The sequence below is a fragment of the Oncorhynchus kisutch genome, linkage group LG14 (assembly GCF_002021735.2).
Source record: "Oncorhynchus kisutch isolate 150728-3 linkage group LG14, Okis_V2, whole genome shotgun sequence".
NCBI lineage: Eukaryota > Metazoa > Chordata > Actinopteri > Salmoniformes > Salmonidae > Oncorhynchus > Oncorhynchus kisutch.
In genome coordinates this window covers 66,967,270-66,993,157 of record NC_034187.2, presented here as the reverse complement: position 1 = coordinate 66,993,157, position 25,888 = coordinate 66,967,270, and the positions used below count along the sequence as shown (strand labels likewise).

The 25,888-nt window shown below is 45.1% G+C and overlaps 1 pseudogene; it reads left to right on the top strand.

The window, feature by feature from the left end:
- Window positions 1-991: 991 nt before the first annotated feature.
- On the top strand, window positions 992-24,672 carry LOC109888297 (RNA cytosine C(5)-methyltransferase NSUN2-like; annotated as a pseudogene).
- Window positions 24,673-25,888: the final 1,216 nt, after the last annotated feature.

Here is a 25,888-nt window from a genome sequence, read left to right as displayed (position 1 = left end):
GCAAAATAACCAAACAGCAGTAACTGATTGGGAAGATTAGTGGTTTTTGCAGCAGAAGTCCACAGCATAAGGCACAGTAGCACCAGAAGAGCAGGTAGCTCCTGAAAAAAAAAAATGGAATTTATCTAACGCAATAACTAACACATACATCACTTGAGAAACATGCGTACATGTGATCAAATAACTGGTCTGCCCAGCTCCATCGTCCAATCATAAAGAAGGATAAAGGATGGTTCTAACAAACAAAAACCTGCAGAAGAAACATAGCGGAACCTTGAAATAACATCCAACACAAAACTGAGTGAGCAATGTTCAGCCTGAACCTACTTCTGAAGCCAAAAAGTAAAACACAATCTGTAGGTAATTTTGTTATATAAAGCTTAGCAAATAAGGCTACTAAGTACCAAGCTTCTAGGACAGAACAGACTTGGCAGCAACTTCAATTAGCACTGATGTGTGAAGTGAGATGTGTGAAAACTCTTGAGTACAAAAATAAGCTCCTCAAGGACAATCCAGAGACACTATTTGCTGACTTTTACATAGACCATCCCCTGGCATGGCACAGTGCTATAAGAGCTCACTTCCCCTATGTCAAAAGAGAGGGTATTGGAAACAACCTCTCAACGTCTGGGACAGTAATGGTGCAGGGCATCCTCATGCAATTCCAGTAGGACTCATACAGGATCAAAGACAGAGCACAGCAGGAAAAGCTCTCTCTCTGTGACGACTCCCCCATCCTGAGTCAGTCTGATCACACCTCGTCAAACTGTCCTGCAGACGAGGATAGTCCCCCCCCCCCCCCAGCACTGAACACACAAAGGTCCCACAACTGACTGCTCCTCCATCATTGAGAGGGATAAAATTCACAGGGCTGGAGAGAGACATGATGAAGCTCAGAGAGCTAATCCACACAATATAGACAGAACAGACCCATGAAACAGACCAGCACAACAACACCCTCCCAACAAGACCTGGAGGACTGAAGGTGGAGATGGACAGTTGTCTGACAGAGCTGGCTGCACTCCGGACTGAGGTGAGACAACTTAAAGAGGAGAGAGAGGAACACATGGAACAGCTCACAGCGGTGAAGGAGGAGGGAGAGACACACATGGCACAGCTCACAGCAGTGAAGGAGGAGGTGAGAAAGCTGAGGTGTGACAGAGAGCAGGACACTCCCCCAGAGGAGCCCACCTCAAACCCCGACGACAACCTCAACACCACAATGGGACAGACAACACAGGACCCACCAACCCAACAGACCCTACCGTCTCCTAACAGCCCCCCTGTCAGCTTCCCCGATAGCCCCCCTGACAACCCCCACACATTCACTGAGGACACACAAAAGCCAGAAATGGTGTGCCTCATTGACTCAAATGGCAAATACATTCAAGAGAACTAACTTTTGTCCCAAACACTAGGCATGCCCTGGAGCTGTTGTCAGAGGACAGACTAGGGTCCCCCAGCCACATTATAATTCACACAGGCACAAACTACCTGAGGGCCCAACAGGAAAGGATGGCCATAGCACAAGGGAGTGATTGAAAAAGCTTCTTCCACTTTCCCCAACACACAAGTGCTTATCTCCACCCTGATACAACAAAAAGACATTCACCTTGTCACCATACAGCGGGTAAATGCAAGCATTTCCCGGGAATGTGCCTCAAAACCTAATGTCTACCTGGCCCACCACTCCAACCTGGACTTGAACAGCCTTTAAGAACAGGTCCACCTGTACAAGGCAGCAATCCCAACTTTTGCCAGGACCCTGAAGGACGTCACCCTCAACCACAGCCCCAGCACCTCACACAGGCGCAACAGAGCAACGGACACCCTGTCCAGACCAGCGAGACACCCTCCCAGACTTGCAAGACCGCTCCTGAAGGACCTGCACTGAGAGAACCCACACCAAGAGGACCTACTCCCAGACCACAGCTTCACTAGCCACACCCCAACCAGCTGAGACCACCCCAAACAAACCCCGACCACCCCCCAGATCAGACCTACCCCCCCCCCCCCCCATGTGCCCCACCCCTGCAGCAAGGACCTCAACATGACAGCCACACATATGCCCAGGCCATGAGCAGAGCAACAGGCCCAACCCCCACTAATACACCCACCCAGTCCCCATCCTGCAACCTAATAGGTATGTATCAGATGCTCAACATGCTCTGCTCACACCTACTGTAATGGTTGTGGCCTAAACCAGACAAAAACAACACTAGACACTATGGAACACAAAGCTTTTTCTATCTCATCCAGGAATACAGGGTCTGAGGTCATCTGCCTTTGGCCTAAAGAGCAGGAGCCCAGACTTCATCAAAGAAACTGGAAATACAGACATTCTCATCCTACAAGAAACATGGTATAGAGGAGACAGACTCACTGGTTGCCCTCTAGGTTACTTTAACTATTTTTGTATTTAATTAAAAACATTTTTAAATCTTTATTTAACCAGGTAGGCCAGTTGAGAACAAGTTCTCATTTACAACTGGGACCTGGCCAAGATAAAGCAATGCAGTGGGACAAATCAACAACATGTAAACATGTGTTTCCCATGCCAACAAAGCCCCTTGAATTGAACTTAATTAAAGGAGCCTGGATCCAAATAAATCAATAGATATAAAATTGAACAATGTTATTCAACTAAAAACCCAATAGTGCATACTGTATATAACTCATTGGGCGATTAGATTATTCTGAGCCATGGGGCACCGGACCCTGGCCTGTGACGTGCTGTGCAAAAACGGTGAGGGAGGAGCGCCTTTCTCGGATTGAACAGTATTCTGCGCTGCTCGGTCATGTTGCCAACAAGGAAGCATCGTGTACCATGCAGAAACATAAAACATGTATTTTCCATATGTTTTCATTTTCATAGTAGTTTTCATTCTGAAGGCAGATAACGCGTTTTTATCAAAGCAATCACCTACTCATTACTCCTTATGTCACTTTTGTTTGTTTTGAGACGATTTCGCCGTGGGCTTTGAACCGGGCACCTGGTTTACGCACCGGAGGCAGCCCGTTCCAAAACGAATGCAATCAACTTTCACCCTTTCAAATAGGCCTACATGGGCGCCCGGTCGATATTAATCGAATCCCCACATTCTATAGACCTTACTTTGGGGTGTGTTCAAGAGAAACCATTAAATTGTGGTTAAGATGTGAAATTTCAGTACTTTTAGATTCATTCAATTACACATGTTGGCAAAAGCTGTAGTTTTTGTTCTAAATTCGTATCTCTTGTTCAGACATGATCGTTTCCTATACTGGCGAAGAATAAGCCACTATCGGACATTCTTTGGAGAAAGGGGTGTCAGTGCACACAAAAAAAATTATTGTTGGGTCATGGACATCAAGAAATTTTCACATATAATATGTCACTGTCTGTCTGTCTCCAGTTGGCTGAAATGTTGCACTGACATTTTTTTTCTCTCTGGCGAATACATGGTCACCCATAAACTGCTGGCTGACAAACTGGGGTCCTGTCTCAAATGGGTCCACGAGTAGTGTGGTTTCCGCTAAATAACACAGCCACAATTTATTTTCTTCGTGAAAACAGAAATGTGATTTTTGTTCATAATTTACGGTTAGGTATAAAGATAATATTGTGGTTAAGGTTAGGTTTAAAATCCGATTTTAATAAGATAAATTGTATAAATAGGCGGGGTTTATGGCTGGGTTAACTAGTGACGACCGAGCAATGTGTGTTCGTCAGAGGCAGTACGCGAGTGCAACACCATTCGCAGTTCAATCACGCTGTTAGTAAAATACGTTTTGACTACACCAATTTTCTGCTTTTATAGGTTAATATCCAGAGTGGTTTTGTGTTTCCGACACGGGGAAGAGAAGTCGACAGAGAAAGAAGCAGCATCACAATAGCAAGGCTGGCGGAAGGGATAGTAGGGACAATGATGTAAGGTTTGATAGCTAATCATAGATAGCCGACTAACTTTAGCGGAACGTTACTGTACCTACCAAACTAACTTAGATAGCTTCAAATTACTGTAACGTTATGCCAAGTCAAAGATAGATTTAATTTCTCGCTAGCGAGCCAGCAACTTTAATTGGATTACTATCGCACATCTCATTGCTTATCATACCTTGTTGACATGCTTAACTAACTTAGCTATTGTATTTTGGTCCCAGATGTCTTTGTGCTGTCTTGCCGACTCCTATGACCATTCATTGGCATGTCAATGAGCTGGCTATACGGTACAAGCAGATTTGGGCCCAGGTTATAGCTATTGTACTATGATGGTGAGCTCTATCAAGATCTATCCATCTGAGGCTGCAATTCAGAACACTCGCCTCTTCCCTCCAAGGAGAACACTGTTTGAACACTTACCAGGAGCTGGGTCTTGTGCCCGAGGGGGAGTTTGAGAAGTTAATGGCGGCTATGCGGCGGCAGGTAGCCTAGTGGTTAGAGCTGTTGTCCATCTGTAGCCATGCCAAGTAGGTCCTCCACTGTCTGAAAAACAAGTACTTCAAGGAGATCCAGGAGGTTGTGATCGATGGGCAGAACATTTCCGACTTGCTAACTGGTTGAACCCGGTACGTGTATAACTACAACCAGTTAGCAAGTCGGACATTTTGGAGTTCCCTAGTTCCAACTAGCAAGTGAACGCGGCATTACAGCCGCTAACCCTTTTTGTGTTGGTACCCAGATGAGCTAGCGTGGCACACCAACATGAGCAGGAGGATTCTGGACATGTGTCCTGCTCCTGGATCCAAGACAGCCCACTTGATCGAGATGCTCCATTCTGATATGGACATACCCTTCCTTGGTAACGTGTGTCACGCACAAATAGCAAAAATATGATCTAAAAAAAAACACATGATCCATTGGAGTGTCTGAACTGTTGTCCAATTATAAAAGCCCATAAGTTGCTGAATGTATCTTTTCTGAAAAGGAATAATACACTAACAACACATTGTAGTCCTGAACATCCCTCTCTTTCACTCTACCTTCTGCTTTGTAGAGGGCTTTGTGATAGCCAATGGCATGGACTACAAGCGTTGCTACCTGCCGGTGCACCAGGCTAAGAGACTGAACAGCCCCTGTATCATGGTGGTGAACCACGATGCCTCCTGCATCCCCAGACTACAGATAGTCACAGAGGACGGACAGAAGGACACACTGTTCTATGACCGCAGCCTCTGTGATGTCGCCTGCTGATCATCAAATAGTTAACCTGCTTAGCTGAGAGAGAAGTAGGGGAGAAAGAAAGTCAGGGAGAGACAAAACATCTGGGGGTTTTGTGTTTGACTGTCAGAACTCGACATGATATCTAGACAGTCAGCTATATGGAGCTATATAAACCTCATGGTTCTACCCTGTGATTGGTTGCTGTACAGGGCAGGCTACTGCTTGTTTGTTTTTAGTAGGGGAAACAAGTGTGACTACAAGATTGAGACTGTGGGTAAAGTAACTCTCCCAGGTCAAATGCTGAGTCTGACTGGTCCCACAATGCCAAGGCCTGGACTCCATCATTCACACATATTTACTGTTAATTTCTAATACTTTTTGTTTCTTCTAACTTTTGTTAGTCTACATTGCCATAGCAAGTGAAATAGACCATGTTTAATAGGTTTACATTTGGGACTCCGGAGTGGTGCAGCGATCTAAGGCACTGCATCTCAGTGCAAGAGGGGTCATTACAGTTCCTGGTTAGAATCCAGGCTGTATCACATCCGGCAGGTGGTTGGGAGTCCTATAGGGCGGCGCACAATTGGCCCAGCGTTGTCTGGGTTTGGCCGGGGTAGGTCGTCATTGTAAATAAGAATTTGTTCTTAACCGACTTGCCTAGTTAAATAAAGGTACAATTTAAAAAACTGTGATTTTAATGGAGAGGGATGAGTAGAGACATAAGAGGGAGGCGGCTAAGCAGTCTGAAACCACGCTGTTGGAGTTCCTGTGTGGGAAGGCTGATTTAATTTTTAATTCACCGTTATTTAACCAGGTAGGCTAGTTGAGAACAAGTTCTCATTTGCAACTGCGACCTGGCCAAGATAGAGCGTAGCAATTCGACACATACAACAACACAGAGTTACACATGGAATAAACAAAACATACAATCAATAATACAGTAGAACAAAATAAAACAAAAAGTCTATATACAGCGAGTGCAAATGAGGTAAGTTAAGGAAATAAATAGGCCATGGTGGCGAAGTAATTACAATATAGCAATTAAACACTGGAATGGTAGATCGGCAGAAGATGAATGTGCAGGTAGAGATACTGGGGTGCAAAGGAGCAAAATAAATAAATACCAGTATGGGGATGAGGTAGGTAGATAGCCTATCTGTAAACAGCCCAAGTACAGGTGCCGTGATCCGTAAACTGCTCTGACAGCTGGTGCTTAAAGCTAGTGAAGGAGATGTGAGTCTCCAGCTTCAGAGATTTTTGCAATTCGTTCCAGTCATGGGCAGCAGAGAACTGGAAGGAAAGACGACCAAATGGGAATTGGCTTTGGGGGTGACCAGTGAGATATACCTGCTGGAGCGCGTGCTACAAGTGGGTGCTGCTATGGTGACCAGTGAGCTGAGATAAGGCGGGACTTTACCTAACAGAGACTTGTAGATAACCTGTAGCCAGTGGGTTTGGCGACGAGTATGAAGTGAGGGCCAACCAACGAGAGCGTACAGGTCGCAATGGTGGATAGTGTATGGGGCTTTGGTGACAAAACGGATGGCACTGTGATAGACTGCATTTGTTGAGTAGAGTGTTGGAGGCTATTTTATAGATGACATCACCGAAGTCGAGGATCGGTAGGATGGTCAGTTTTACAAGGGTATGTTTGGCAGCATGAGTGAAGGATGCTTTGTTGCGATATAGGAAGCCGATTCTAGATTTAATTTTGGATTGGAGATGCTTAATGTGAGTCTGGAAGGAGAGTTTACAGTCTAACCAGACACCCAGGTATTAGTAGTTGTCCAAGAGCAGTTGGAGGCCACGGAAGGAGAGTTGTATGGCATTGAAGCTTGTCTGGAAGTTAGTTAACACAGTGTCCAAGGAGGGGCCAGTAGTATACAGAATGGTGTCGTCTGCGTAGAGGTGGATCAGAGAATCACCAGCAGCAAGAGCAACATCATTGATGTATACAGAAAAGAGAGTCGGCCCGAGAATTGAACCCTGTGGCACACCCATAGAGACTGTCAGAGGTCCAGACAACAGGCCCTCCGATTTGACACACTGAACTCTATCAGAGAAGTAGTTGGTAAACCAGGCGAGGCAATCATTTGAGAAACCAAGGCTGTCGAGTCTGCCAATAAGAATGTTGTGATTGACAGAGTCGAAAGCCTTGGCCAGGTCGATGAATACGGCTGCACAGTAATGTCTCTTATCGATGGCGGTTATGATGTCGTTTAGAACCTTGAGCGTGGCTGAGGTGCACCCATGACCAGCTCTGAAACCAGATTGCATAGCGGAGAAGGTATGGTGGGATTCGAAATGGTCAGTAATCTGTTTGTTAACTTGGCTTTCGAAGACCTTAGAAAGACATGGTAGGATAGATATAGGTCTGTAGCAGTTTGGGTCTAGAGTGTCACCTCCTTTGAAGAGGGGGGTGACCGCGGCAGCTTTCCAATCTTTGGGAATCTCAGACGATACGAAAGAGAGGTTGAACAGGCTAGTAATAGGGGTTGCAACAATTTCGGGAGATAATTATAGAAAGAGAGGGTCCAGATTGTCTAGCCCGGTTGATTTGTAGGGGTCCAGATTTTGCAGCTCTTTCAGAACATCGGCTATCTGGATTTGGGTAAAGGAGAAATGGTGGGGGCTTTGGCGGGTTGCTGTGTAGGGTGCCGGGCAGTTGCCCGGGGTAGGGGTAGCCATGTGGAAAGCATGGCCAGCCATAGAGAAATGCTTGTTGAAATTCTCAACTATAGTGAATTTATCGGTGGGGACAATGTTTCCTAGCCTCAGTGCAGTGGGCAGCTGGGAGGGGGTGCTCTTATTCTCCATGGACTTTACAGTGTCCCAGAACTTTTTTGAGTTAGTACTACAGGATGCAAATTTCAGTTTGAAAAAGCTTGCCTTAGCTTTTCTAACTGCCTGTGTATATTTGTTCCTAACTTCCCTGAAAAGTTGCATATCACGGGGGCTATTCGATGCTAATGCAGAACGCCACAGGATGTTTTTGTGCTGGTCAAGGGCAGACAGGTCTGGTGTGAACCAAAGACTATATCTATTCCTAGTTCTACATTTTTTGAGAGGGGCATGCTTCTTTAAGATGGTGAGGAAGGCACTTTTAAAGAATAGCCAGGCATCATCTACTGACGGAATGAGGTCAATGTCATTCCAGGATACCCCAGTCAGATCGATTAGAAAGGCCTGCTCGCAGAAGTGTTTCAGGGACCGTTTGACAGTGATGAGGGGTGGTCGTTTGGTCGCAGACCCATTACGGATGCAGGCAATGAGGCAGTGATCGCTGAGATCTTGATTGAAAACAGCAGAGGTGTATTTGGAGGGCGAATTAGTTAGGATGACATCTATGAGGGTGCCCGTGTTTACTGATTTGGGGTTGTACCAGGTAGGTTCATTGATAATTTGTGTGAGATTGAGGGCATCAAGTTTAGTTTGTAGGATGGCCGGGGTGTTAAGCATGTCCCAGTTTAGGTCACCTAGTAGCACGAGCTCAGAAGATAGAACGGGGGTAATCAGTTCACATATAGTATCGAGGGCACAGCTGGGGGCAGAGGGAGGTCTATAGCAAGCAGCAACAGTGAGAGACTTGTTTCTGGAAAGGTACATTTTTAGAAGTAGAAGCTCAAATAGTTTGGGTACAGACTTAGCCTGCAGAGTTCTGTATTACTTTCTATCTTTGCAGTAAATGCAACACCGCCCCCTTTGGCAGTTCTATCTTGGCAGAAAACATTATAGTTAGCAATGGAGATTTCAGGGTTTTTGGTGGTTTTCCTAAGCCAGGATTCAGACACGGCTAAGACATCTGGGTTGGCAGAGTGTGCTAAAGCAGTAAGTAAAACAAACTTAGAGAGTAGGCTTCTAATGTTAACATGCATGAAACCAAGGCTTTTACGTTTACAGAAGTCAACAAATGAGAGCACCTGGCGCGTGGGAGTGGAGCTAGGCACTGCAGGACCTGGATTAACCTCCACATCACCAGAGCAACAGAGGAGAAGTAGGATAAGGGTACGGCTAAAGGCTATACGAACTGGCCGTCTAGCACGTTCAGAACAGAGAGTAAAAGGAGCAGGTTTCTGGGCACGATATCATAGATTCAAGGCATAGTGTACAGACAAAGGTAAGGTAGGATGTGAGTACATTGGAGGTAAACCTAGGCATTGAGTAATGAAGAGAGAGATATAGTCTCTAGAGATGTTTAAACCAGGTGATGTCATCGCATGTGTAGGAGGTGGAACAACATGGTTGGTTAAGGCATTGAGCAGGGCTAGAGGCTCTACAGTGAAATAAGACAGTAATCACTAACCAGGACAGTAATGGACAAGGCATATTGATATTAGAGAGAGACATGCATAGCCAAGTGAACATATGGGTCCAGTGAGTGGTTGGCCTGGCTGGGGACACGGCGATTCAGACAGTTAGCAGGCTAACAAGCTAACAGTTAGTAGGCCTGAGCTAAACAAGCTAGCAGCTAGTAGACCAGGGCAAGCTAACAGTTAGCACGCCGGGTTAGCAAGCAAGCAGTTAGCATGGGATAGCAGTTAGTAGACCAGGGCAAGCTAGCAGTTAGCAGACCGGGTTAGCAAGCAAGCATTTAGCAAGGGCTAGCAGTTAGCAGCCCGGGCAGGCAAGCTAGCAGTTACCAGACCAGGGCCCGGTTGTTTAGCAGTTAACAGACTGGGTTAGCAAGCAAGCAGATAGCAGGGGCTAGAAAGTTAGCCTTTGGGGGGGGGGGTGTCGCGATGGGGGTAAGTCTGTTTTTGCCTCTTCGTGCGGTGACGTCGATAGACCAGTCGTGGAATTAGTAGGGTTCCAAGTAGCTCTAGGTAGCTAGCAGGCCGATATTATAGCCCAGGAGTATGCTTCGGTGGTAGCACAGGAGCCCTGGCCGGGCTAGCTTCAAGCTAAATTGGTGCTTGCTCAGGGATGGAAACGCTAGCCAGGAGTAGTCATCCGGGATTACGGTTAGCTAGTTGTGAAGATCCATGAAAATGTTCAGTTTGCGGTAGGAATCTGGGGATAAAAATAACAGGTCCGTTATGCTCTGGTTAGAGTCACGTTGTTCGAACTGGCGAGAGCTTTCCGAGCTGAAGATTAGATGATGACCGCTGGCAATGGTTTGCTGACTGATACCTGGTAGTTAGCTGGCTAGCTTCAGTTGAGGGATTCCAGATCCGAAGTAAATATAAATACTTTAGGGAAAAAAAGCAGATCCACGCCACATTGGGTGAGGCGGGTTGCAGGAGAGTGTTTAGATGATGAGGTTTAGCAAAATATTTTAAAGGATATGCGACGAAAATAATGTAAAACGATATATACAAGGGACACGACAGGACAAGGACGTCTGACTGCTACGCCATCTTGGATCAAGATATGTCGTTGGGGGTTTGCTGTCCTGGATTGTGCATCTCTACTGGGTTTGTCTCTGACCAAACATCATTTTTAAGTGTGTTCCTATTTTCTTCATTCCCTAAAGTCAAGTAGTATGTGTATCTCCAGTGGCGAGGGCACCACGAGGAAGAACATTGATGTGTGGAAGAAATAGACCACCAGCAACAGCCTGCATCTCCATGGGTGAGGAGAGAGCTTGTGTGTGTCTTAACCTTTATTATTATTATTGTTTCACCTTTATTTAACCAGGTAGGCTAGTCTCATTCACAACTGCGACCTGGCCAAGATAAAGCAAAGCAGTGCGACACAAACATCAACACAGAGTTACACAAGGAATAAACAAGAATACAGTCAATAACACAATAGAAAAAAAGAAAGTCTATATACAGTGTGTGCAAATAGCGTGAGGAGGTAAGGCAATAAATATGCCATAGTAGCAAAGTTATTCACAATTTAGCATATTAACACTGGAGTGATAGAAGTGCAGAAGATAAATGTGCAAGTAGATATACTGGGGTGCAAAGGAGCAAAATAAATAAATAACAGTATGGGGATGAGCTGGTTGGATGGGCTATTTACAGATGGACTATGTACAGCTGCAGCGATCGGTTAGCTGCTCAGATAGCTGATGTTGAAAGTTTTTTGAGGGAATTATAACTCCAGCTTCAGCGATTTTTGCAATTCGTTCCAGTCACTGGCAGCAGAGAACTGGAAGGAAAGGCGACCAAAGAGGTGTTGGCTTTGGGGATGATAAGTGAGATATACCTACTGGAGCACGTGCTACGGGTGGGTGTTGTTATCGTGACCAGAGAGCTGAGATAAGGCAGAGCTCTACCTAGCATAGACTTATAGATGACCTGGAGCCAGTGGGTCTGGCGACGAATATGTAGCGAGGGCCAGCCGACTAGAGCATACAGGTCTCAGTGGTGGGGGTTATAAGGGGCTTTGGTGACAAAACGGATGGCACTGTGATAGACTGCATCCAGTTTGCTGAGTAGAGTGTTGGAAGCTATTTTGTAGATGACATCGCCGAAGTTGAGGATCGGTAGAATAGTCCGTTTTACTAGGGTAAGTTTGGCAGGCGAGTAATGGAGGCTTTGTTGCGAAATAGAAAGCCGATTTTAGATTTGATTTTGGATTGTGTGTGTCTCCAAATCCGTGTAGCAGTGCATGGTGTGGAGCAGCTAGCTGTAGGAGGGAGGATGGTCTACTCTACCTGTTCACTCAACACTGTAGAGGACTAAGCTGTCATAGCAACAGTACTGGAGAAGAGTAACACACACAAACACACACATGCATGCACAAATCCAGTGTCTCAGACACACCCACACCGGTGATAACTGCCTCATCTCCTTTGTCTCTCTCCAGGTGCGTTAGAGTTGGCATATGCGTCCGCTGATCTCCCAGGGTTAAAATGGATGTCTGGAGTCACCAAATGGAAGGTATATAACTGTTGGACCACATGAGCTCCACCTCATGCCTAACAGTCACTGCTAGCAGCTACTAGAGGTACTTGATAGGCATGAGAGTCTAGCCACTACAATATTCATGATATTCCACAAACTTGTCACTTTATTGATGACAGATTGAGACAGTTTTAGATTGCGCTTTCTCCCATCTCCTCCCCATCTACAACTACCTCTCACACATACTTATTCTCTCTTCATTCTCTTTCTTTCCTAGTTGATGACTAAGGAGGGTCAGTGGTATAAGGACTGGTCAGAGGTGCCAGCCGACCACCACACACAAATCAGACCCACCATGTTCCCTCCCCCCTGGAGGAGGGGCGGCAGGGTAGCCTAGTGGTTAGAGCGTTGGACTAGGCAAGTTCAAATCCCCGAGCTGACAAGGTACAAATCTGTCGTTCTGCCCCTGAACAGGCAGTTAACTCACTGTTCCTAGGCCGTCATTGAAAATAAGAATTTGTTCTTAACTGACTTGCCTAGTTAAATAAAGGTAAAATAAATAAACATGCGAACTCGTACACACCCACCGGCTCCACTTTATTTGGTTAGAATATGCCTAAGAAGTCAACTTTCATGACAATCATGTACATTGTATTTGCTACACCTGTGCACATTCACCTTTCCACACAGCTGCATACATATCTGATCGTAATATGAGATAAATAATCAAATCTAGGCAGACTATCAAATCCCTGTGAAGGGTTGCTGGTTTGTGTTTTGATTTCTACCAGCAGAGGGTGCTCTTGGCCCATATTTATCTCTTAATATATACATACACACACACACACAGTATCTATGTGTATTCAGTATGAGGATCCTGCCCCATCACCAGAACACTGGAGGCTTCTTTGTAGCTGTCCTGGTCAAGAAAGCCCCCATGCCCTGGAGCAGAACAATCCCCAAGGTACACACTTACATACTTGCACAGGAACATACACAGAAATGCTCACAGTCCACACATGGACACGCACACTTCACACACACATATGGACACACACGCTCCTCACACACATGGACATGCACACTTCACCCACACATATGGACACGCACGCTCCTCACACACATGGACACGCACACTTCACACACCTTTGTTTTCTTGTTAACACAGGCACATCTCAGATAGAACGCAACACTGTCCGGTACACGAGAGAGAAGTTCCCACAAAAGAGAACTTTGATTCTTTTCTCCAGTTGAGGAAGGAGCAGACATCCAGCTCAGTGCCCCAGCCAGAGGACTCTCCAGTGGACACCCCCCTCCTTGAGAGACCCCTGGAGGATGGAGACGCAGGAGAGGACTCGCCCAAAGAGCTAGTCGATCAGACCAAAGAACCCAACGTGTGTGGGTGAGATGAGGGAGGGATAGTGTGTGCAGGGTGGGAAATGAACTTTTTGGTCCACCAGCCACTGGCAGGTAGAAAAGAAAATGTACCAACCACAGATTTCTTACCAGCCAAACTACTTTTCCTGCCATAATCACTCCAAAAATCACCAAAATGAATGAGCATTCATTCTAATGTTTCTAAAACAAAAGTATTACTCCTAAGAAGTAATGGGGTATATTGCTTCGTTTTATGTCATTGTTTTGACCTGCCTCTTAACCATTGCATCTTAAAATACATCATTGAAATACTATAGTAAGAAGAGAAACAGTTCTACAGCTGAACATCAGAATCAACAAAGTGCCTGCCCTGCCACAAATGCTGAGTGATACAGCTCATTTATCACGTTTTACAAAGAGTACATATGTTCCTAAGTAGAAATGTAGAAGCACACGAATACATCTAAGAGAACAATTACAATGTTTGTGTGTTTTAATGACACGAAATGACAAAAAGTTCATGAGTTAAAGTTTTGGGGAGTGATACATACTCAATCAGGCACAATCATTACGTGATACAAATGTTCAGCTTCCCCTTTAAGGGACAGGGCGTTACCGTGGTAATTTGGACACTCCCCTGTGAAGGAAAATCTGACTGCAATGTCTTCTTAACAGAAGGCAGTTGCAGCAAACTCAAACTAATATTGAAAAACAACCTAGTATGTGAACAAAATGATGTAACTGGCAAAGAAACACGAGGGAGAAAGTCACACTTTAGAAGCCTTTCTTGTCAATTCGACCAACTTCTACATGTGGGCTTTGGATTTTTTTTAAATGCTCTGTGTGACCATCCGCCAACATGCCTGGTGAAATAGACATTCTTACCTACCAATGACAATCTACCCACATTTGACAGGTGTTAATTTCCAACAGTGTGTATCTTCTGACTCTGCTCCCTGCTCCAGGCCTCCCAATAAAAAAATGAAGACTTCAGCATGATTTTAAAGAAGACCCCTTTGTCTTCCTAACTGAAGACGACCCTGTCTTCCCACCTATAGAGTGAGTATTTGGTCTCTGACGGATTGCAACCTATGTAAGCAGCTGCTTGATATCAGCGTTACCTGTATGGAGGGGAAACTGTTTTGACCAAGCATAGATAGTATTACCTTTACAAGGTAATGTACACTGAACAAAAAAATATACATTTCAACGTTTTTTCAGAGTTTTACAGTTGATATCAGTCAATTTAAATACATTTATTAGGCCCTAATCTATGGTTTCACATGACGCGCAATACAGATATGAATCTGTTGGTCACAGATACACATTTAATTTAAGTTATCAGACAACCAGTAAGTATCTGGTGTGACCATTTTGCCTCATGCAGCGACACATCTCCTTCGCATCGAGTTGATCAGGCTGTTGATTGTGGCCTGTGGAATGTTGTCCTACTCTTCTTCAATGGCTGTGCGAAGTTGCTGGATATTGGCGGGAACTGGAACACTGTCGTACACGTCGATCCAGAACATCCCAAACATGCTCAATGGGTGACCTTTCTGGTATACAGGCCATGAAAGAACTGGGACCATTTTCAGCTCCCAGGCATTGTGTACAGATCCTTGTGAAATGGGATCATGCTGAAACATGAGGTGATGGCGGCGGATGAATGGCACGACAATGGGCCTCAGGATCTCGTCACAGTATCTCTGTGCATTCAAATTGCCATCAATAAAATACAATTGTGTTTGTTGTCTGCAGCTTATGCCTACACATACCATAGCCCCACCACCACCATGGGGCACTGTTCACAACATTGACATCAGCAAACCACTCGCCCACACAACGCCATACACGCTGTCTGCCATCTGCCCAGTACAGTCGAAACCGGGATTCATCTGTGAAGAGCACACTTCTCCAGCGTGCCATCGGTTACGATGCCATACTGCAGTCAGGTCAAGACCCTGGTGAAGAAGACGAGCACACAGATTAACTTCCCTGAGACGGTTTCTGAAAGTTTGTGCAGAAATTCTTTATTGGCGCAGACCCACAGTTTCATTAGCTGTCTGGGTGGCTGGTTTCAGACGATCCCACAGGTGAAGAAGCAGGATGTGGAGTTCCTGGGCTGGCGTGGTTACACGTGGTTTGCGGTTGTGAGGTCGGTTGGACATACTGCCAAATTCTCTAAAATGATGTTGGTAGTCGAAATTAACATTCCATTCTCTGGCAACCGCTCTGGTGGACATTCCTACAGTCAGCATGCCAATTGCACGCTCCCACAGTACTTGAGACATCTTGTGGCGTTGTGACAAAATTGCACATTTTAGTGGCCTTTTATTATCCCCAACACAAGGCACACCTGTGTAATGATCATGCTGATCATCACCCAACTACCTCATCCCCATTGTTTGATTTTTTTTGCTCTTTTGCACCCCAGTATGTCTACTTGCACATCATCATCTGCACATCAATCATTCCAGTGTTAATGCTGAATTGTAATTATTTCGCCTCTATGGCTTATTTATTTCCTTACCTACCTAATCTTACTGCAATTTTACACACTGTACATACACTTTTCTATTGTGTTATTGACTGTGCGTTTGTTTATCCCATGTGTAACTCTGTGTTGTTGCTTTTGTCACACTGCTTTGCTTTATCTTGGCCAGGTTGCAGTTGTAAATGAGAACTTGTTCTCAACTGGCAAAATCTTGTTCTACCTGATGAAATCTAATTTTAAAAATGATCATGCTGTTTAATCAGCTTCTTCATATGCCACACCTGCCAGGGGATAGATTTTCTTGGCAAAAGAGATGCTCACTAACATGGATATAAACACATTTGTGCACAAAATTTGAGCGAAATAAGCTTTTTGCGTGTGGAAAATGTCTGGGGACTTTTATTTCAACTCATGAAACATGGGAGCAACACTTTACATGTTGCGTTTTATATTTTTGTTCAGTGTACAGGTTTTGATTTGATAACAATCTATTCCATAATGTGTGTGTTGCTGGTCCTTCTATGACCTGTCTCCAGACTTCCCTAAAACCCTTCTCATCCCAAATCCCCCTAGTACACTCAGCACCTGCGCAGGTGGATGTGTGTGTGTGCCTCCAAGCAGTCAGATAACCACTCCATTTTTGTAAGTTTGGACACACCCACTCATTCCATTTTTTTGTGTTATTTTGACTATTTTCTACATTGTAGAATAATAGTCAAAACATAAACTATGAAATAACACACGGAATCATGTAGTAACACAAGAAGTGTTCAGATGAGACTGTGTGAATCAGGCCTTCATGGTTGAATTGCACCAATAAGAAGAAGATACTTGCTTGGACCAAGAAACACGAGCAGTGGACAATAGACTGGTGGAAATCTGTCCTTTGGTCTGATGAGTCCAAATTTGAGATTTTTGGTTCCAACCACCATGTCTTTGTGAGACGCAGAGTAGGTGAACGGATGATCTCTGCATGTGTGGTTCCCACCGTGAATCATTGAGGAGATGCTGTGGGGGGGCTTTGCTGGTGACACTCAGTTATTTAGAATGCAAGGCACACTTAATCAGCATGGCTACCACAGCATTCTGCTGGACCTATCATTTGTTTTTCAACAGAACAATGACCCAAACACACCTCCAGGCTGTGTAAGGGCTATTTGACCAAGGAGAGTGAAGGAGTGCTGCATCAGATGACCTGGCCTCCACAATTACCCAACCTCAATCCAATTGAGATGGTTTGGGATGTGTGAAGGAAAAGCATCCAAGTGCTCAGCATATGTGGGAACTCCTTCAAGACTGTTGGAAAAGCATTCCAAGTGAAGCTGGTTGAGGGAATGCCAAGAGTGTGCAAAGCTGTCATCAAGGCAAAGGGTGGCTACTTTGAAGAATACAATGTCTACACTACCGTTTAAAAGTTTGGGGTCACTTAGAAATGTCCTTGTATTTGAAAGAAAAACACTTTTTTTGGTCCATTAAAATAACATCAAATTGATCAGAAAAACAGTGTAGACATTGTTAATGTTGTAAATGACTATTGTAGCTGGAAACGGCAGATTTTTTAAATGGAATATCTACATAGGTGTACAGAGGCCCATTATCAGCAACCATCACTCCTGTGTTCCAATGGCATGTTATGTTAGCTAATCCAAGTTGATCATTTTAAAAGGCTAGTTGATCATTAGAAAACCATTTTGCAATTATGTTAGCACAGCTGAAAACTGTTGTGCTGATTTAAAGAAGCAATAAAACTGGCCTTTAGACTAGTTGAATATCTGGAGCATCGGTATTTATGGGTTTGAAAACAGGCTCAAAGATGACCAGAAACAAAGAACTTTCTTCTGAAACTTGTCAGTCTATTCTTGTTCTGAGAAATGAAGTCTATTACATTAACAATGTCTACACTATATTTTTGATCAATGGACAAAAAATGTGCTTTTCTTTCAAAAACGAGGACATTTCTAAGTGACCCCAAACTTTTGAACACTAATGTATTTGAATTTGTTTAACACTTAAAAAGAAAAATGTTACTACATGATTCCATATGTTATGTCATAGTGTTGATGTCTTCACTATTGTTCTACAATGTAGAAAATAGTAAAAAATAAAGAACACTTGAATAAGTGTAATAAATAATGCATATACACTGATTGTACAAAACATTAAGAACACCTGCTCTTTCCATGACACAGACTGACCAGGTGAATCCAAGTGAAAGCTATGATCACTTATTGATGACATCTGTTATCCACTTCAATCAGTGTAGATGAAGGGGAGATGGTTTAAAGAATGGTTTTTAAGCCTTGAGACAATTGAGCCATGGATTGTGTATGTGTGCCATTCAGAGCGGCAAGACATAAGATTTGAGTGCCTTTGAACAGATTATGGTATAGGTGCAAAGCACACCGGTTTCAGTGTGTCAAGAACTGCAACGCTGCTGGGTTTCCTGTGTGTATCAAGAATGGTCCACCACCCAAGGGACATCCAGCCAACTTGACACAACTGTGGGAAGCATTGGAATCAACATGGGCCAGCATCCCTGTGGAATGCTTTCGACAACTTGTAGAGTCCATGTCCAGACAAATTGAGGCTGTTGAGGGCAAAAGGGGGTGCAACTGAATATCAGGAAGGTATGCACAAATAAAACATTTTGTTCAGTTTTTACATGCATGCAGAATACTCAGCACGGTTCTGGCTCAATGATATGTGACAAAATATTGTAAGAAGCAATGGCTTATTTGAAATCCAAACTATTATTCAAAACATTGAAATCAGAAGCAATCGGTAAATATGTTGCTGAAACGGATGTTATTCTCAAGCACTGTAATTTCATTATTTTGTGTGTTTTGCAGTTAAATTTTTTTTTTTTAATTTAACCTTTATTTAACCAGGTAGGCTAGTTGAGAACAAGTTCTCATTTGCAACTGCGACCTGGCCAAGATAAAGCATAGCAGTGTGAGCAGACAACAAAGAGTTACACATGGAGTAAACAATTAACAAGTCAATAACACAGTAGAAAACAAAGGGGGAGTCTATATACAATGTGTGCAGAAGGCATGAGGAGGTAGGCAAATAATTACAATTTTGCAGATTAACACTGGAGTGATGAATGATCAGATGGTCATGTACAGGTAGAGATATTGGTGTGCAAAAGAGCAGAAAAGTAAATAAATAAAAACAGTATGGGGATGAGGTAGGTGAAAAAGGGTGGTGCCAAATGAGGTGTTGGCTTTAGGGATGATCAGTGAGATACACCTGCTGGAGCGCGTGCTACGGATGGGTGTTGCCATCGTGACCAGTGAGCTGAGATAAGGCGGAGCTTTACCTAGCATGGACTTGTAGATGACCTGGAGCCAGTGGGCCAGCCGACTAGAGCATACAAGTCGCAGTGGTGGGTGGTATAAGGTGCTTTAGTGACAAAACGGATGGCACTGTGATAAACTGCATCCAGTTTGCTGAGTAGAGTGTTGGAAGCCATTTTGTAGATGACATCGCCGAAGTCGAGGATCGGTAGGATAGTCAGTTTTACTAGGGTAAGCTTGGCGGCGTGAGTGAAGGAGGCTTTGTTGCGGAATAGAAAGCCGACTCTTGATTTGATTTTCGATTGGAGATGTTTGATATGAGTCTGGAAGGAGAGTTTGCAGTCTAGCCAGACACCTAGGTACTTATAGACGTCCACATATTCTAGGTCGGAACCATCCAGGGTGGTGATGCTAGTCGGGCGTGCGGGTGCAGGCAGCGACCGGTTGAAAAGCATGCATTTGGTTTTACTAGCGTTTAAGAGCAGTTGGAGGCCACGGAAGGAGTGTTGTATGGCATTGAAGCTTGTTTGGAGGTTAGATAGCACAGTGTCCAAAGACGGGCCGAAAGTATATAGAATGGTGTCGTCTGCGTAGAGGTGGATCAGGGAATCGCCCGCAGCAAGAGCAACATCATTGATATACACAGAGAAAAGTGTCGGCCCGAGAATTGAACCCTGTGGCACCCCCATAGAGACTGCCAGAGGACCAGACAGCATGCCCTCCGATTTGACGCTCTGAACTCTGTCTGCAAAGTAATTGGTGAACCGAAAGTAATTGAAAAACCGAGGCTCCTGAGTCTGCCGATAAGAATATGGTGATTGACAGAGTCGAAAGCCTTGGCAAGGTCGATGAAGACGGCTGCACAGTACTGTCTTTTATCGATGGCGGTTATGATATCGTTGAGTACCTTGAGTGTGGCTGAGGTGCACCCATGACCGGCTCGGAAACCAGATTGCACAGCGGAGAAGGTACGGTGGGATTCGAGATGGTCAGTGACCTGTTTGTTGACTTGGCTTTCGAAGACCTTAGATAGGCAGGGCAGGATGGATATAGGTCTGTAACAGTTTGGGTCCAGGGTGTCTCCCCCTTTGAAGAGGGGGATGACTGCGGCAGCTTTCCAATCCTTGGGGATCTCAGACGATATGAAAGAGAGGTTGAACAGGCTGGTAATAGGGGTTGCGACAATGGTGGCAGATAGTTTCAGAAATAGAGGGTCCAGATTGTCAAGCCCAGCTGATTTGTACGGGTCCAGGTTTTGCAGCTCTTTCAGAACATCTGCTATCTGGATTTGGTTAAAGGAGAACCTGGAGAGGCTTGGGCGAGGAGCTGCGTGGGGGGGCGGAGCTGTTGGCCGTGGTTGAAGTAGCCAGGCGGAAGGCATGGCCAGCCGTTGAGAAATGCTTATTGAAGTTTTCGATAATCATGGATTTATCAGTGGTGACCGTGTTACCTAGCCTCAGTGCAGTGGGCAGCTGGGAGGAGGTGCTCTTGTTCTCCATGGACTTCACGGTGTCCCAGAACTTTTTGGAGTTGGAGCTACAGGATGCAAACTTCTGCCTGAAGAAGCTGGCCTTAGCTTTCCTGACTGACTGCGTGTATTGGTTCCGGACTTCCCTGAACAGTTGCATATCACGGGGACTATTCGATGCTATTGCAGTCCGCCACAGGATGTTTTTGTGCTGGTCGAGGGCAGTCAGGTCTGGGGTGAACCAAGGGCTGTATCTGTTCTTAGTTCTGCATTTTTTGAACGGAGCATGCTTATCTAAAATGGTGAGGAAGTTACTTTTAAAGAATGACCAGGCATCCTCAACTGACGGGATGAGGTCAATGTCCTTCCAGGATACCCGGGCCAGGTCGATTAGAAAGGCCTGCTCACAGAAGTGTTTTAGGGAGCGTTTGACAGTGATGAGGGGTGGTCGTTTGACTGCGGCTCCGTAGCGGATACAGGCAATGAGGCAGTGATCGCTGAGATCCTGGTTGAAGACAGCGGAGGTGTATTTGGAGGGCCAGTTGGTCAGGATGACGTCTATGAGGGTGCCCTTGTTTACAGAGTTAGGGTTGTACCTGGTGGGTTCCTTGATGATTTGTGTGAGATTGAGGGCATCTAGCTTAGATTGTAGGACTGGCGGGGTGTTAAGCATATCCCAGTTTAGGTCACCTAACAGAACAAACTCTGAAGCTAGATGGGGGGCGATCAATTCACAAATGGTGTCCAGGGCACAGCTGGGAGCTGAGGGGGGTCGGTAGCAGGCGGCAACCGTGAGAGACTTATTTCTGGAGAGAGTAATTTTCAAAATTAGTAGTTCGAACTGTTTGGGTATGGACCTGGAAAGTATGACATTACTTTGCAGGCTATCTCTGCAGTAAACTGCAACTCCTCCCCCTTTGGCAGTTCTATCTTGATGGAAGATGTTATAGTTGGGTATGGAAATCTCAGAATTTTTGGTGGCCTTCCTGAGCCAGGATTCAGACACAGCAAGGACATCAGGGTTAGCAGAGTGTGCTAAAGCAGTGAGTAAAACAAACTTAGGGAGGAGGCTTCTGATGTTGACATGCATGAAACCAAGGCTTTTTCGATCACAGAAGTCAACAAATGAAGGTGCCTGGGGACATGCAGGGCCTGGGTTTACCTCCACATCACCCGCGGAACAGAGAAGGAGTAGTATGAGGGTGCGGCTAAAGGCTATCAAAACTGGTCGCCTAGAGCGTTGGGGACAGAGAATAAGAGGAGCAGGTTTCTGGGCATGGTAGAATATATTCAGGGCATAATGCGCAGACAGGGGTATGGTGGGGTGCGGGTACAGCGGAGGTAAGCCCAGGCACTGGGTGATGATGAGAGAGGTTGTATCTCTGGACATGCTGGTAGTAATGGGTGAGGTCACCGCATGTGTGGGAGGTGGGACAAAGGAGTTATCAGGGGCATGAAGAGTGGAACTAGGGGCTCCATTGTGAACTAAAACAATGATAACTAACCTGAACAACAGTATACAAGGCATATTGACATTTGAGAGAAACATACAGCGAGGCATGCAGTAATCACAGGTGTTGAATTGGGAAAGCTAGCTAAAACAGTAGGTGAGACAACAGCTAATCAGCTAGCACAACAACAGCAGGTAAAATGGCGTAGACTAGGCAACGGGGCCAACAGATAAAACAAACAAGCAGAATGGAGTACCATGATTAATGGACAGTCCAGCGTGCATCAGCTATGTAGCCAAGAGATCAGTGTCCAGGGGGCAGCGGTGGATGGGGCAGGGAAGCTGGACTGGCGAGTGTTATCCAGGTAAAAAAAACCTAACAATGACTAAATAGCTTGTAGCTAGTTAGCTGGTTAGCTTCTGGAGGTTCTTGAGTGTGTTCTAAAAATAAAAAAATTATAGCGATTCCGTATCACATTGGGTGAGGCAGGTTTCCGGAAGGTATAAACAAATTAAAAGTCAAGAGATAGAAAGTAAATATGGGTCCGGTGAGCGTTTGGGACGCTGCGATTCAGGCGGTTAGCAGGCCTGTGCTAACAAGCTAACAGTTTGTAGGCCCGGGCTAGACAAGGTAGCAGTTAGCGGACCGGAGCTGGACAAGCTAGCAGTTAGCAGGCCGAATTAGCAAGCAGGGAGATAGTGAGGGCTAGAGAGTTAGCCTTTGGGGGACGTCGCGATGGGGTGAGTCTGTTTATTCCTCTTCATGCGATGACATCGATAGACCGGTCGTGGGCCCGGGTATTGTAGCTCAGGAGTATGCTACGGTGGTAGCACAGGTGCTACGGCCGGGCTAGCTTCAAGCTAAGTGGGTGGAAACGCTAGCCAGGAGTAATCCGGGGTTGCGGTTTAGCTAGATAGCTAGTTGCTGAAAAATCCAGCTGAAAGATGTTCCGTTTGCGGTGGGAATCCGGGGATGAATCCGGGGATGAAAAATAAATAGGTCCGTTATGCTCTGGTTAGAGTCGCGTTGTACGAACAGGCGAGAGCTTTCCGAACTACAGGTTAGCTGATGACCGGTTAGCTGAAGACCGCTAGCATACCCGCTGGTTAGCTGGCTTGCTTCAGTTGAGGGGTCCTGAAGTAAAAATAAATACTTTAGGAATTTAGGAAAAATAGCTACATTGGGTGAGTCGGGTTGCAGGAGAGTATTTGGAAGCTTAGGGTTTAGCAAAATGTTTTCAAAGAGATATGTGGAGAAAATATGTAAAAATATGTAAAAAACGAAGAAACGATAAATACAGGGACACGACAGGACAGGACGACTTACTGCTACGCCATACCTCTAACACAGAGGTATGTGGTCTCTCAACAGCGACAAGGAGGAGTTTGGCTGTGTCTTCAGACTTGCCCAGGAGGTAGGTACACGTGTATTAATATTCTGGACTTTCAGATAACATGGGAAATGCACACGCGCACATATGGCAGTACACATGAGTACACGCACTCATTCATCTCTCCCTCCTCATCCCTCTCTCCTCCAGGGTATCTATACTCTGTTCCCCTACATCCGCTCCAGGATGATCACAATCAGTGTTGAGGACATCAAGATTCTACTGACTCAGGAGAACCCGTACCTCAACAAACTGGAGGATGATGCTCACCAACAGGCCAAGAAGATTGGTACAGTCGTGCTTTTTGTTTTTCCTTCAAAGCTGTCTATGTTCTGTACTGTGTGGCTGTAGGGTGGTGGCTTTGTGTGTGTTCATGCAGTGTTTCTGTTTCTACAGAAATGGGCAGCATTGTTCTAAAGTATCGGCCTGATAGTGGGTAAGTATCCATTTTGTCTCTGTCCATGTATTATTTACTGTTATCAGAGAATTCACCCTCTTTCTCTCTCCAACCCTCTGCTCAGTAACCCTGATTGTCCACAGTGTCCTATAGAGCTGTGTGGCTGGAGAGGCAAGACCTCCATCAGAGCTTTTGTACCACGCAACGAGAGGTTCCACTACCTCCGCATGCTGGGGTCGAGGTATTCCGGAACAAACAGGGACCGGGACCCAGGGAGAAGAGGTGGAGAACGAGAACAAAAATGGCAGCATAAAAGAGGAGTTGAAAGTAGAGGTGACGAGCACCTGACAGGGGAGGGGAGATATTTACCAGCACCTGAGGGGAGGAGTAGAAAGAAATGTGTATCTCATAGTCTTAACAAGTTTCCCTCTCTTTGTCTCCACCATATTGCTTTCACCCTTCTGTTTTTATATCAGTGGAGATGTAGGAGAGGCGTTGAACCTCTTTAGACTATTGCGACACAGGGAGTAAGGGAAAGGGAGGAGGAGGTGCTGTATGAGCTGGAGCTATGCTGGCCAGACTAGGGCTAGACCAAATGTGAGGGAGAAGAGATGAGTTGGGTAGCTCAGTAGAACTTCTAATCCACTGCCATAGCAGAAAGGCCACCCCTTGACCGAGCAACTGGTCTTCCATGATCCCCCAGACTTGGTACACTTCAGGGATCGACGCTTTAGTAACTTATTTTAGTTTCTACTGCTGATTTGTTTTAAAAGGGAACTTCACTGGCAAACAACTTTTTAAAATTATTATTATTGTGCATGTTTGAATGTTTATCAACGGCTATTTCATTTTCTATCATTGTAAGGAAGATGGAATTGATTAAAGATATTAAATTCATATACAGTCTCTGAAGTGCATTGAAATTGAATCTAACCCCAACTCTGCTTCCCATGCACACACACACACACAAACATGCACAATCTCTCAAAGTAACTGCCTTTATGCGGTTGCCATGGCGACTTAAACTGCATCATATCACACAAACATACACAACCCCCCCCCCCCCCCCCATCAGCCACATCTCTCCTGTTTATTACCAATCTCTGCTGCCATGACGACCATGCAGCCACCTCAGGAAAGAGAGTATACTCCTTTCTCATTCCACCCTTTTCTCCCACTGGAAGAGGGAGAACAGAGAAAATGTTTCTTCTCCTTAGCCACCCTTCCATCCTTCCCCTCTTCTCTCATCCTGTCTCAAACTAATGTAGGCATAAGGAAGAGGGAGCAAAGGCCACCCATAGACAGAGCAAAAGAGAGGGGCTAGATAGGCTATATAGAGGGAGATTGAAAAGGGAAAACATTTTGTTACATTACAGCCTTATTCAAAAATGGATTTAAAAAAATTAAATCTTCAACCTACACAATACACATTGACAAAGTGAAAACAGGTTTTTAGAAATGTTTGCATATGTATGAAAATACTGATACCTAATTTGCTATGAAACTCAAAATTGAGCTCAGGTGCATCTATTTACATTGATCCTCAATGTTTTCTGCAACTTGATTGGAGTCCACTGCCACACACTTGTCTGCATATTAACAAAAACCAAGCCATGAGGTCAAAGGAATTGTCAGCAGAGCTCCGAGACAGGATTGCGTCAAGTCACAGATCTTTGGAAGGGTACCAAAAAATGTCTGCAGTATTGAAGGTCCCCAAGAACGCAGAGCCCTCCATCATTCTAAAATGGAAGAAGTATAGAATCACCAAGACACTTCCTAGAGCTGGCTGGCTAAACCGAGCAATTGGGATAGAAGGGCCTTGGTCAGGGAGGAGACCAAGGTCACTCTGATTTGAGCTTGGAGAACCTTCCAGAAGAACAACCATCTCTGCAGGACTCCACCAATCAGGCCTTTATGGTAGTGGCCAGACGGAAGCCACTTCTCAGTAAAAGGTACATGACAGCCCGCTTGGAGTTTGCCAAAAGGCACATGAAGGACTCGAGAACGAGAAACAAGATTCTCTGGTCTGATGAAACAAAGATTGAACTCTTTGGCCTGAATGCTAAGCCTCACAT